This window comes from Lissotriton helveticus, unplaced genomic scaffold (genome assembly GCF_964261635.1).
Source record: "Lissotriton helveticus unplaced genomic scaffold, aLisHel1.1 SCAFFOLD_1744, whole genome shotgun sequence".
In the NCBI taxonomy this organism is placed as follows: domain Eukaryota; kingdom Metazoa; phylum Chordata; class Amphibia; order Caudata; family Salamandridae; genus Lissotriton; species Lissotriton helveticus.
In genome coordinates, this window is record NW_027611897.1 from 25325 (window position 1) to 37520 (window position 12196).

The 12196-nt window shown below is 51.0% G+C and overlaps 1 long non-coding RNA gene across 1 annotated transcript; it reads right to left on the reverse strand.

The window, feature by feature from the left end:
- Window positions 1-528: 528 nt before the first annotated feature.
- LOC144807231 (uncharacterized) lies at window positions 529-11562 on the reverse strand. The gene is made up of 4 exons (XR_013606138.1): window positions 11292-11562; window positions 7475-7664; window positions 6043-6216; window positions 529-1151 (listed from the first exon to the last, which is right to left on the reverse strand). It is a non-coding gene; the product is annotated as an uncharacterized LOC144807231 (long non-coding RNA).
- Between the last annotated feature and the right edge of the window lie 634 nt (window positions 11563-12196).

Here is a 12196-nt window from a genome sequence, read left to right on the forward strand (position 1 = left end):
CCCCCCCCCGATTAAAATTCAGCTCCGGCCCGACTGCAGCACTCCACAAAAGGAATATTCTACATAATTTCCGAAAATGCTTGTTTATCTGGTTTAAAAAGTGACCTTGTGTGATGTAACTAGTGTTCATTTAAAGCGCTGCAATACCTTCCGATAGGGTTCGCGCTAAATAAAAGTGCAGAAAAAACACAAGACAAATCGAACGCTTTAAAGCAAGAAAGGAACACCTCGGTGGGTGAATCACCCAGCTGGTGTCACAAGGCCCCCATAGGCAGAGCGGATATTTCTTGCCATCCCCACCTCTGCTCATTATCCAGAGGCTACCAGGCCTTACAGTAACACCTCGTCACCCAGAATACCCTCGGCCCCCCTCTCCAATCTCACACCTCAGCAAAGAGCCTTTGATCAGCATTAAACAGGCAAGTGCTCCCCCCTGGGGCGCTACCTCCGGGCATAAAACACATTATACACCACCTTGAGTGTACCCGTTCTTTGAGGTAGACAGTACCATATAGGAGAGGTGCAAAATAAGTGTATAATCTTGTTGTAAGCCTTTATTACTGCAGGACATAATCAGGGTTTCTTTGCTACAACAGCTTGAATTATATACAACACTACATTGGGCGCTAAAAACTGAGAAAAAAAAATCACATTGGAATGTTTAGAACCCAAACTGCTCAAATTTCCTCAAAACGTAACCATGAACAAATCAATTTACACTGGAAGAATACTGACGCATTTGCTGTGCTTAATACAAGCTTTAGTTTAATAAAAAAACTAAACTTAAAACCGGTTTGCCCATAGGCAATTAAAACAGAAGTGGAATGCATGCAGGGTGAACGAACTGCTCAACTTTGCGGAAAATTGTTCTTAAAGTCCACCAATGCAGTGTGCTAAAGTGTTTGGTCTTTCAGGGCAGTTTCTCAACTACTTTTCATCAGTGGTTGTTAAGTCCCCAGAGTAATCATTTGGGTCAGCAGCATCATCCGCATCTGCACTTTCTGCCTCCACATTATCTGCTCCTCATTTTCATCGTTTTCACCATCAATGTCCTCCTTTTCGTTTTGGTCATTGTCTTCATCATTCGCATCAGTTGTTTCCTCAACTACCGATTCTCCCGTTTGTTCAACGATTTCAAAGGGATTCTCACCCTAAAAGTAAACACAAGTTTTAAACCATCTTTAGCAAAATTCTCAAGAACAAATGCACACCAACTATTACAAAAGTAACAGCAAAAGTCTTGTGTACAGTGCAAGTAAAGAAATCAGATTTCAGATCACAAAAAAGCAGAAAGAATATATTATTAGAAAAGGCATCTTACAACGGGGAGAACATATGCAGGACTTCTAAATTTTAGAGTATGTCCAGACAGACCATAGGATGGAAAAATCCATGCCAGGTCTATGAACGCCCATGAGCTCCGAGGAGTCCTTGTACAGAGGGGGCGATGACTGGAATATTGAGGGTGGGCATCACATTTCCAAGAAATTCATTTCCTGCGAAACTACAATTTTTTGGGTGAAACTCAGTACGGAAGAAGTGTTATTTGCAAAGCTGAGGAAGGAGTACACAGATCTGAACATTCAATATGCAGTGTGAGCCCTGGTGGCAGGAAGGGTGCAAGTGCATCCACAGCATTACAGGCTGCAAGCTAATTGTTGATAGTAACTAACTTATCCGTTTGCAGCATGTGTACCTGTTTAATTTAATTAATGATTTTATTTAATGTGTATAGCGCTTGAATCACCCCCAGGGGGGTATCTCAGCGCTTGGAAGCACAGCATAGGTCATGGGTACTCACAAACGTTCTCTCAGGGGCCAAATTTACACTGTGGTTTGTGCCTGAGGGCCGCACCAGTGGGGTCAGTGGGGTGTAGTGTAGTTCCTATATTCCCAATAGGCTCTGAGCATTGGAATAATATCTTCAATAGTATAGACGTAGGACAGAGGGTAACTAGGTCTTCTACGGACTATATTAGACTTAAATTTTGTGTGCCAGCTAGCTCAGAGTTCACTAGAAACTTTCTCGAATAGGCGAGGAGGATTTTAACCTCCCTGGATAGACAAGAAGGGATTTAGTTTCTGACAACCATAGAACATGACAACTTTGCTCTCCCTGATCAAGAGTACATCTCTAGAGTCGTGTGAAAACAAAAGACAGCTATTTTACTCAGTCAATACGTGCATTCTTAGTTTCACCAGATTGTAGAGAAAAAAAGAGACGGGCGTTTTCAATAAAAGGTGTTATTTATTGATCAGTCTCTTTTCTCATACAAGAGAAATGAATCGCTACAATTGCAATACTTAGGGTTAAGTAGAATGCATATAGTAAAAGCAGGATTATAAAATAATACTGTAAAAGCATTGATATGGTTTCTTAGCCATATGATACTTTAAAATGGATAAAAGATATACATACATATATACATTGACTAATCGTCAATGGTGCTTCTAACTACACCTACCCCGGTGTACCTGACCTAAGCCTAATACGTGGGAGGGAGTAAGTAAGTAGCAGTTTAAGTTAAGTTTGTTTTGCCAAGAATCTGACTCAAGAATTCTCTATACGGTTTTAGTCAGTTCAGTACTTGGGATTTAGAATGCTGGAGGGCTGGTATCTCTCTCTCAGGACTCGGTATCCCAGTCACCCACGAGGGCAAGCTGAAAACGCACCAGGACTTGACTGTTGGGTTGTTTAGGATACTTGTAGCAATGAGTACGCTCTCCCTTTTTATTTGTTCCTTGTAAGCCTGGAATTTTTTTTAGATAAATAAACGTTAATTTATACACATACTGCTAGTTCAACTACAATAACTTGGTTGGAACCTAGAAGAGAAGGCCTTCAATGTGGACAGAAACCCTTTAGAAACTACTCTGCCACCAGGGTGTGCCAGATAAGCGTTTAAAAAACACCAGGGACTCTTATTAGGGAATGACCCGCAATCTCGCTCCCTCCACAAGCAAGCAATCAAACCCCACCAAGCAGGCCGTGACCTGAAACCCTCAAGGGAAAAGAGCACAGCCAAGAGACAAGGCGAGCAGGACTCCAAGGCAGACTGCAAGGCAACGGGTTACACCGAGTCTGATTGAATGGTTTGAAAAACCTCTGGTAGATTTTCTGAAGACAAATAAAAAAACATTGTCATTTACAATGCAAATAGATCAAAGTCTCTCAAATGCGAGACCTTTGACGCACTCGTGCTTTAGCTGTAAACATCGTAAGATAAAGACAAGGAGGTGCAATTGCTTCAAAAGCAAAGCTATATAAAATAAGCATTTGCAATGCAATAGGTCTCGCAGCATTTAAGTTTGAGTTACTGGCATTGTAAAGGACAATGTTTTGCATAAATTCTTTTTTGGTGTCCGTGTGTGCATGGCAGTGGTGGTGTGTGTGTGCATGGCAGTGGTGGTGCAGAGATGCAAATCAAAGTATCATGAAACAGCAGCCTCTGAATTTAATGGAATGTCGGCAGATAACAGAACATAGCCAGAGATGAACTGCCAGCAGTGTTTGGTCCACCAGCCATGTTTAGAGGCAATGTATTCAGGTTTACTCAAGAGAAGTGCCTTGTAGCTCACACAACACACTTCGAGGTGGATTATGAAATGGAGAGGGAACTCATGTAATTATTTCAAAGAAGGGCAAACAAGCTCACATTGTCTGTTGTTGGCGATTAGAAAAGCGACCGCGTAAGAGAAACTTTGACAGGTGTTAATGAGAACTGTGGGAGAGTAGTGTGGGGCCTCATTGGGCAAATGATAAGACAAGTTCCTGGAACGTGAACCACAAATGTTTAAGATGAAGGGCAAGCTTTATAATGTGCTTTAATGTAAGCTGGGACTCAGAAGTCTGTGCTCTTTTCTGGACATGCCCTTTGAAGGACACAGATTGGTCAATGAGAGAGCCGAAGGATTTGGAGAAAAAATGAAATAGGGAGAAGAGGCCATCCAATTCCAAAGACATGCCCTTCACATTGACAAAGCCTTTATTTTGAGATACCCATAATTAATATTATAACCACCACACTGCCCAATTATTTCAACTATCAAACCAATGCCAAGGTGTTGGCGATGTGAAGGTCTGTAATTGTTAATGACGTGATGGATTGCACTGACATTCATATAGAGCCACTCTCACACAGACAGAGCGCCCCACACAGACAGAGCGCCCCACACAGACAGAGCGCCCCACACAGACAGAGCGCCCCACACAGACAGAGCGCCCCACACAGACAGAGCGCCCCACACAGACACAGCGCCCCACACAGACACAGCCGCGCACACAGACACAGTCACACACACACACACAGACACAGCCACACAGACACAGACACAGCCACACAGACACAGACACACACACACACAGACACACACACACACAGACACAGCCACACACAGACACAGCCACACACACACAGACACAGCCACACACACACAGACACAGCCACACACACACAGACACAGCCACACACACACACAGACACAGCCACACACACACACAGACACAGCCACACACACACAGACACAGCCACACACACACAGACACAGACACAGCCACACACACACAGACACAGACACAGCCACACACACACAGACACAGACACAGCCACACAGACACAGCCACACAGACACAGCCACACAGACACACACAGCCACACACACACACACAGCCACACACACACACACACAGCCACACACACACACAGCCACACACACACACAGCCACACACACACACAGCCACACACACACACAGCCACACACACACACAGCCACACACACACACAGCCACACACACACACAGCCACACACACACACAGCCACACACACACACAGCCACACACACACACACAGCCACACACACACACAGCCACACACACACACAGCCACACACACACACAGCCACACACACACACAGCCACACACACACACAGCCACACACACACACAGCCACACACACACACAGCCACACACACACACAGCCACACACACACACAGCCACACACACACACAGCCACACACACACACAGCCACACACACACACAGCCACACACACACACAGCCACACACACACACAGCCACACACACACACAGCCACACACACACACAGCCACACACACACACAGCCACACACACACACAGCCACACACACACACAGCCACACACAGACACAGCCACACACAGACACAGCCACACACACAGACACAGCCACACACACAGACACAGCCACACACACAGACACAGCCACAGCCACACACAGACACAGACACAGCCACACACACAGACACAGCCACAGCCACACACAGACACAGCCACAGCCACACACAGACACAGCCACAGCCACAGCCACAGCCACACACACAGACACAGCCACACACACAGACACAGCCACACACACAGACACAGCCACACACACAGACACAGCCACACACACAGACACAGCCACACACACAGACACAGCCACACACACAGACACAGCCACACACACATCTTCTCACCTGCACAATGGAAAGGACAAAAATGCACACAGGCTTCGATCAAACACCTTCCAGATTAACTGCCCAGAATGCAGCAGCACGCACAGCTTCAGACCCAGCACTTACCCACCAAATACACTTCCACCACAGAAGCAGCACTGGCTGATGAGACTAGCCAGCCACCAGGGTAAAACCAGACAGAGCAGATGTTCTGAAGTGGCCGCTACCCACAAGACAAGGAGGCCACCAATTTCCAGGACATGGCTCACCAAGACTAACTATTAGTCAGTCAAAGCTCTAGCCTGTAGAAGGGGCAATCCAAAAACCACTTGTAACCCAACCGTGTCCCCGTCCTCCCTCGCCCCAAAAGAATGTACAGTTAAATGAGATTGATAGGACACTTTGTTAGGCTGAAACAGGGCACATTAACTGTAATATCCAGACGCGGGTAGAAATCTAAGCTCGGAATCAGAAAGGGGGGCCCTGAACACTGCAGGGGGGCTGGGGAGTTCAGCAGTCAATTATACTCTGCCTTGAAAATAGTACTGTGCCAAAATGGCCTCTTACCCAGAGTGACTAGTACATGTCGCAACTCAGCGCCCATCACAGAGCCATTGGCTTCTTTGTCGAAGACCCTCAGCCCCTCCACAAAGTCATCGTAGGTACCCTAGTCCTTGTTCTTCGCAATTGTCTGCAGCATGGGCAAGAACTCGTCAAAGCCAATCATCTTGGTGTTAAGCTCTGGGAAAGAGAGAAGAGTTCAGAGGAGCAGTCACCGGCTGCAGCAGCGTGCCAGGCTGGCGAGTACACATTAACAGTGACAAACTTTAAACAATGTGATCGTCCAAGTTCCCCAAAACCCCCCTACCACCTCCAGTCAGGTTTTTGTCCCATCCCAGACTGCCAATGAATATTACTGATATGGTCCATCTATCAACTGTGAACGAGGCAGAGATCTCCAATTCAATGTGTGGCACAGGGTAAGAGCTGAGGGCAGAGGGGTAAGAGCTGAGGGGTAAGAGCTGAGGGCACAGGGGTAAGAGCTGAGGGCACAGGGGTAAGAGCTGAGGGCACAGGGGTAAGAGCTGAGGGCACAGGGGTAAGAGCTGAGGGCACAGGGGTAAGAGCTGAGGGCACAGGGGTAAGAGCTGAGGGCACAGGTGTAAGAGCTGAGGGCACAGGTGTAAGAGCTGAGGGCACAGGTGTAAGAGCTGAGGGCACAGGTGTAAGAGCTGAGGGCACAGGTAAGAGCTGAGGGCACAGGTAAGAGCTGAGGGCACAGGTAAGAGCTGAGGGCACAGGTAAGAGCTGATCTGCCACGATTGTCACATTTTATGTAATATCCTAAATCAGATACAAGCAACACGTTGCGTCCAAGTGAAAGGGGCCCATTAGACTCTAATGGAAGCCTAAGGTTTAGTAATAATAGCCAACTAGGATATAGTGAGCACTTCTGACTTGCCCCCTAGGTTCAATGCACCACAGACCTAATAAGCCCCTGGGTCTCATCGTAACAGACTTTGCACTCTGAAATACACCTTAAAATGTAGCTCCTTCAGATTCACCCAAGTTAATTTTCAACTGGGGGGTGCTCTGGTCCACGGATGAGTGGCGTGTGCTCAGATCCAGGGGTGAGTGGCGGGTGCTCTGGCCAGGGGTGCGTGGCGGGTGCTCTGGCCAGGGGTGCGTGGCGGGTGCTCTGGTTCAGGGGTGCGTGGCGGGTGCTCAGATCTAGGGGTTAGTGGGGGTACTCTGGTCCAGGGGTGAGTGGCGGGTGCTCAGGTCCAGGGGTGAGTGGCAGGTGCTCAGGTCCAGGGCTGAGTGGCGGGTGCTCAGGTCCAGGGCTGAGTGGCGGGTGCTCAGGTCCAGGGGTGAGTAGCGGGTGCTCAGGTCCAGGGGTGAGTAGCGGGTGCTCAGATCTAGGGGTGAGTAGGGGTACTCTGGTCCAGGGGTGAGAGGCGAAACCTAAAAAACAGAAGCTGTCTATCTAGAAACATACCTTTTTTGACCGCATTGCCATTTGATCCAGGTTTTCTCAATTTAGGTTTTTTGTCGACAAACGCCCCTCCAATGGGTTTATTAAGCGATTGCATCATCTTTCTTTTCATCCACCTTCCAGCAGGCCGACCAAATACCAGATTTGTCTGGTAGTCGACAACAATTCCAGGTCTCTGCATACCGCCATAATCCTGCAAATTGATAACATAAAATTAGCAGAGAGTATGCAGATAAGGCAAGTTACATGGTGTGCAAAAATGTGTTAACAGTTTTATAATAATGGCAGGCATAATCCAAGAACCAATGTTGGGTGGTCAAGGAATTCGTCGGCTAAGCAGCAATTGTTGCCATTCTGGTAGGTGTAGATACTTCTTGGCTACAATTCTGAAAACTGCAGTAAGGACACTGCTGTACAGGTTTTCATTTGCATTAGTGAGCTTGAGAAATAAAGAAGATAAAATGCTTATAAACATGTGTGTGGTTGTGTCTGGTTGCGCGTGTGGTTTGGTTGTGTGTGGTGTGGTTGTGTCTGAGAGAACCGGGAGTTAGAGAAGGAGGCGGGGTGAAAGAGAAAAGCAGATAAGCACAGTAAAAGAGAACAGGGAGTTAAAGAAGGAGGTGTGGTGGAAGAGAGCAGCAGATCAGCACGTGAGAAGAGAAGAGAACAGGGAGTTAGAGAAGGAGGCGGGGTGGAAGAGAGCAGCAGTTCAGCACGTGAGATGACAAGAGAACAGGGAGTTAGAGAAGGAGGCAGGGTGGAAGAGAGCAGCAGTTCAGCACGTGAGATGACAAGAGAACAGGGAGTTAGAGAAGGAGGCAGGGTGGAAGAGAGCAGCAGATCAGCACTTGAGAAGAGAAGAGAACAGGGCGCTAGAGAGAGGGAGGGCGATAGAGAGAGATGGGAGGGCGATAGAGAGAGAGAGGGAGGGAGGGCGATAGAGAGAGAGAGAGGGCGATAGAGAGAGAGAGGGCGATAGAGAGAGAGAGAGGGCGATAGAGAGAGAGAGGGGGCGATAGAGAGAGAGGGGGCGATAGAGAGAGAGAGGGGGCGATAGAGAGAGAGAGGGGGCGATAGAGAGAGAGAGGGGGCGATAGAGAGAGGGAGGGAGGGCGATAGAGAGAGAGAGGGAGGGCGATAGAGAGAGAGAGGGAGGGCGATAGAGAGAGAGAGGGAGGGCGATAGAGAGAGAGAGGGAGGGCGATAGAGAGAGAGAGGGAGGGCGATAGAGAGAGAGAGGGAGGGCGATAGAGAGAGAGAGGGAGGGCGATAGAGAGAGAGAGGGAGGGCGATAGAGAGAGAGAGGGCGATAGAGAGAGAGAGGGCGATAGAGAGAGAGAGGGCGATAGAGAGAGAGAGGGCGATAGAGAGAGAGAGGGCGATAGAGAGAGAGAGGGCGATAGAGAGAGAGAGGGCGATAGAGAGAGAGAGGGCGATAGAGAGAGAGAGGGCGATAGAGAGAGAGAGGGCGATAGAGAGAGAGAGGGCGATAGAGAGAGAGAGGGCGATAGAGAGAGGGAGGGCGATAGAGAGAGGGAGGGCGATAGAGAGAGGGAGGGCGATAGAGAGAGGGAGGGCGATAGAGAGAGGGAGGGCGATAGAGAGAGGGAGGGCGATAGAGAGAGGGAGGGCGATAGAGAGAGGGAGGGCGATAGAGAGAGGGAGGGCGATAGAGAGAGGGAGGGAGGGCGATAGAGAGAGGGAGAGAGGGCGATAGAGAGAGGGAGAGAGGGCGATAGAGAGAGAGAGAGAGAGAGAGAGAGAGGGAGAGAGGGAGAGAGGGAGAGAGGGAGAGAGGGAGAGAGGGAGAGAGGGAGAGAGGGAGAGAGGGAGAGAGGGAGAGAAAGGGCGATAGAGGGGGAGAGAGGGGGAGAGAGGGGGAGAGAGGGCGATAGAGAGAGGGCGATAGAGAGAGGGCGATAGAGAGAGGGCGATAGAGAGAGGGCGATAGAGAGAGGGCGATAGAGAGAGGGCGATAGAGAGAGGGCGATAGAGAGAGGGCGATAGAGAGAGGGCGATAGAGAGAGGGCGATAGAGAGAGGGCGATAGAGAGAGGGCGATAGAGAGAGGGCGATAGAGAGAGAGGGCGAGAGAGAGAGGGAGAGAGAGAGGGAGAGAGAGAGGGAGAGAGAGAGAGAGAGGGCGATAGAGAGAGAGAGGGCGATAGAGAGAGAGAGGGCGATAGAGAGAGAGAGGGCGATAGAGAGAGAGAGGGCGATAGAGAGAGAGAGGGCGATAGAGAGAGAGAGGGCGATAGAGAGAGAGAGGGCGATAGAGAGAGAGAGGGCGAGGGAGAGAGGGCGATGGAGAGAGGGCGATAGAGAGAGGGAGAGAGGGCGATGGAGAGAGGGCGATAGAGAGAGGGAGAGAGGGCGATAGAGAGAGGGAGAGAGGGCGATAGAGAGAGGGAGAGAGGGCGATAGAGAGAGGGAGAGAGGGCGATAGAGGGAGGGAGAGAGGGCGATAGAGGGAGGGAGAGAGGGCGAGAGAGGGAGAGAGGGCGATAGAGAGAGGGAGGGCGATAGAGAGAGGGAGAGAGGGCGATAGGGAGAGAGGGCGATAGAGAGAGGGAGAGAGGGCGATAGAGAGAGGGAGAGAGGGCGATAGAGAGAGGGAGAGAGGGCGATAGAGAGAGGGAGAGAGGGCGATAGAGAGAGGGAGAGAGGGCGATAGAGAGAGGGAGAGAGGGCGATAGAGAGAGAGAGAGGGCGATAGAGAGAGAGAGAGGGCGATAGAGAGAGAGAGAGGGCGATAGAGAGAGAGAGAGGGCGATAGAGAGAGAGAGAGGGCGATAGAGGGAGAGAGGGCGAGAGGGGGAGAGAGGGCGATAGAGAGGGGGAGAGAGGGCGATAGAGAGGGGGAGAGAGGGCGATAGAGAGGGGGAGAGAGGGCGATAGAGAGAGGGAGAGAGGGCGATAGAGAGAGCGATAGAGGGAGAGAGGGCGATAGAGAGAGCGATAGAGGGAGAGAGAGCGATAGAGAGAGAGAGAGGGCAATAGAGAGAGAGAGAGGGCGATAGAGAGAGAGAGAGAGAGAGGGCGATAGAGAGAGAGAGAGAGAGGGCGATAGAAAGAGAGGGCGATAGAGAGACCCCCAATTCTACTACTCTCTTGTAGCCCAACAAACAAATCATCAGAAAATGAAGCAGAGTTGAGGGGCATGCCAGGTAGAGATCCATGCCACACAAGCGTCCGGTGGGGATGTATGGCATAATTACAGCACCAGGACTCCTCAGCGACCTATCATATTCAGAACACTGGTACTCACAACAGCAAGGAGGTAGGGAGACGGTGGGACGGTAACTACTTCACACAAGTCTGTCTTCGTTTTGAACAAGAGATCGGCTTCTTTTTAGACAAGCAACCATCCTCAACTTGTCCCAAGTACAATATCACTCCTAATTGGAGTCCAAGGAGAAATAAAGTTGGTTGTGTCTCGGTTGCAAATTCGCAACCTTGACCGCCCCCCAAACTTGGGGGCTTATTTACAAGCCCCTTGCGCCACTTTTGCGTCATTTTTAACATAGGAAAAGTGACGCAAAAGTGGCGCAAGGGGCTTTTAAATCTGTCCCTTGGTATTTAAGTCACCTGCACTTCTGTTGAACGTTGTAATACCTAAGAAAGGAATTCTACTCTAATATGAATTAAAATCTCCAGAGCTGATGCCGCAGCCATTCCTTTGAAGGGGAGGCTGAGGTCAGTCAGGAGAGCTGCTGGTTGCGCCCGGTGCCGCCTGCACAGCCAGTGACCGTAGCCGGTGCGTCGGACCCTGGCTCCCCGCTTCCCACAGGCCCCTCCCGGCGCGGCGCCGCTGCACTCACCGGTGTCCAGACGCACTACCTGGGGCAGCCGCCAGCCTGTAGGAGCTGATGAGCTGGTCCAGGGGCAGCGAGGCCGAACTCCAGTGCACCTCCTTGAGCGGGGGCACGGCGGCGGCGGGCTCCATGCTCACGGGCGGGGGTCGGCGGAGAGGTGGCGGCAGCCCCGGGCTCCCCCGTCAGCCGCAGCGGGACATGCTGCTGCTGCCGCCGGTCAAAGCAGGGTCGCCTCAGGCTCACGGGCGGGGGTCGGCGGAGAGGTGGCGGCAGCCCCGGGCTCCCCCGTCAGCCGCAGCGGGACATGCTGCTGCTGCTGCCGCCGGTCAAAGCAGGGTCGCCTCAGGCGCGTCCGCCCGCAGCGCTGCCCCTCTTCCGCCGAGGCTGCCTCTGGTAGGAAGCGCCATCGCAGCGCCTGCCAGAGCTGACTAATCACAGCGGCGGAGGAGCTCGCGCGCGCGACGGGCAACATAGAACTGGCCCCACCCACACTTGCGTAAATGTGTGCACAAACAGGGGGTACAGTCCCTGATGGGCGGGGTAGTGAGACGTCATGAAAATTAAAATGCGCATGCGCACCATTAGTGCGCATGCGCACAACGATGAGGGGACACTGCCACATGGGGGACAGTGGATTATAGAACACCGGCGCCCCCCACCGGCGAGTTCAGAGAGGGCGGAGCAAGAGGCGGGAGGGAGTGACAGCAGCAGGCGGGGGTCTCACTCTGAGGGTGCACTGGGAGGAGGAGCACACTTCATGCAGCCAGAGGGGGGGATCTCGGGCAGCGCGCGAGTCTTATTAGAGCCCAATTCCACTGTACACACACGCCGACCGCGAGAGTAGTTAGTAGGGGCTCAGCTGAAGATGGTTGGGGTGGGGTAGGGGCTCAGCTGAAGATGGTTGGGGTGGG